General features: G+C 33.4%; 1 non-coding gene across 1 annotated transcript; it reads right to left on the bottom strand.

Moving 5' to 3' along the window:
• Positions 1–1395: 1395 nt before the first annotated feature.
• Positions 1396–1499, bottom strand: LOC127747313 (small nucleolar RNA R71). Its single transcript, XR_008009113.1, has one exon. It is a non-coding gene; the product is annotated as a small nucleolar RNA R71 (small nucleolar RNA).
• Positions 1500–2312: the final 813 nt, after the last annotated feature.

Genomic DNA, 2312 nt, shown 5'->3' with positions numbered 1-2312 from the left:
TTAAAATTAGTTAGTTCTTATAAGTCAAGTCAAAATTTCAATTTTAAAAATCTTATCTTTTCAAAATCTTTTTCAAAAATCAAATCTCTTTTACTTTTATCTTATGATTTTCAAAAATTTAAAACTATTTTTCAAAATTTTTTTCTTATTTTATTTCAAATTTTCGAAACTTAACTAACAAGTAATGTGATTAATTAAAAAATTTGAAGTTTGTTACTTTATTGTTAAGAAAGGTTCAAGCTTTAAATTCTAGAATCATATTTTTTAGTTTCTTGTTAGTCAAGTAATTAATTTTAATTTTAAAAATTAAATCTTTTTCAACCATATCTTTTTAATCATATCTTTTTATCATATCCTTTTAAATCATATCTCTTTAAAAAATTTGATTTCAAAATATCCCTTCTAACGTCTTATCTTCTTATCTTTTTAAAATTGATTTTCAAATATTTTTCAACTAAGTAATTGACTTTTTGTTTGTTTCATATCTTTTCCAAAACTACCTAACTACTTTTCCTTCTCTAATTTTCGAAAATTTCTCCTTCCTTTTTAAAATTCTTTTTTTAATTAATTAATTGTTTTAAATTTTAATTTTAATTTTATTTCCTTGTAATTTTTGAAAATCACTAACTGTTTTTCAAAATTTATTTTCGAAATTCTCCCCCTCTCATCTTCTTCTATTTATTTATTTATTTGCTAATACTTCTTTTCATCTCACGAATCTGAACCTATCTTCACCTTTGTATTTGGATTCTTAACTCTTCTCCTTCTTCTATTCCTTTCTTCTTCTACTAACATAAAGAAATCTCTATACTGTGACATAGAGGTCTCCTCTTCCTTTTCTGTTCTCTTCTTTATCATATGAGCAGGAACAAGGAAAAAGGCATTCTTGTTGAAGATGATCCTGAACCTGAAAGGACTTTGAAGAGGAAACTAAGAAAAGCTAAATTACAACAATCCAGAGACAACCTTACTGAAATTTTTGAACAAGAAAAGGATATGGCAGCCGAACCCAACAATAATAATGCAATGAGGATGCTTGGTGATTATACTACACCTACTTCCAAGTTTGATGGAAGAAGCATCTCAATTCCTGCCATTGGAGCAAACAATTTTGAGTTGAAACCTCAATTAGTTGCTCTAATGCAACAAAACTGCAAGTTTCATGGACTTCCATCAGAAGATCCCTACCAGTTTTTAACTGAGTTCTTATAGATCTGTGAGACTGTTAAGACTAATGGAGTAGATCCTGAAGTCTACAGGATCATGCTTTTCCCTTTTGCTGTAAGAGACAGAGCTAGAACATGGTTGGACTCACAACCTAAGGATAGCCTGGACTCTTGGGATAAGCTGGTCACAACCTTCTTGGTTAAATTCTTTCCTCCTTAAAAGCTGAGCAAGCTTAGAGCAAATGTTCAGACCTTCAAGCAAAAAGATGGTGAATCCCTCTATGAAGCTTGGGAAAGATACAAGCATATGACCAAAAAGTGTCCTTCTGACATGTTTTCAGAGTGGACCATGATAGATATATTATATTATGGTCTGTCTAAGTTTTCTAAGATATCACTGGATCATTCTACAGGTGGATCCATTCACCTAGAAAACGCCTACAGAAGCTCAGGAACTTATTGAAATGGTTGCAAATAACCAATTCATGTACACTTCTGAGAGGAATTCCATGAATAATGGGACGCCTCAGAGGAAGGGAGTTCTTGAAATTGATGCTCTGAATGCCATATTGGCTTAGAACAAAATGTTGACTCAGCAACTCAACATGATTTCTCAAAGTATGAATGGATGGCAAAATGCATCCAACAACACTAAAGAGGCATCTTCTGAAGAAGACGCTTATGATCCTGAAAACCCTACAATGGCAGAGGTAAATTACATGGGGGAAGCCTTTGGAAACACCTATAACCCCTCATGGAGAAATCATCCAAATTTCTCATGGAAGGATCAACAAAGGCCTCAACAAGGCTTTAATAATGGTGGAAGAAACAGATTTAGCAATAGCAAGCCTTTTCCATCATCTTCTCAGCAACAGACAAAGAATTCTGAGCAAAGTACCTCTAACTTAGCAAATATAGTCTCTGATCTGTCTAAGGCCACTTTAAGCTTCATGAGTGAAACAAGGTCCTCCATCAGAAATTTAGAGGCACAAGTGGGCCAGCTGAGTAAGAAAGTCACTGAAACCCCTCCTAGTACTCTCCCAAGCAATACTGAAGAGAATCCAAAAAGAGAGTGCAAGGCCATTGACATAATCAACATGGCCGAACCTAGAGAAGAAGGAGAGGACGTGAATCCCAATGAGGAAG

Source organism: Arachis duranensis, chromosome 4, assembly GCF_000817695.3.
Source record: "Arachis duranensis cultivar V14167 chromosome 4, aradu.V14167.gnm2.J7QH, whole genome shotgun sequence".
Classification (NCBI taxonomy): domain Eukaryota; kingdom Viridiplantae; phylum Streptophyta; class Magnoliopsida; order Fabales; family Fabaceae; genus Arachis; species Arachis duranensis.
Note: the sequence above shows the minus strand (reverse complement) of the source record. Positions and strands in the feature narration are given on the sequence as shown.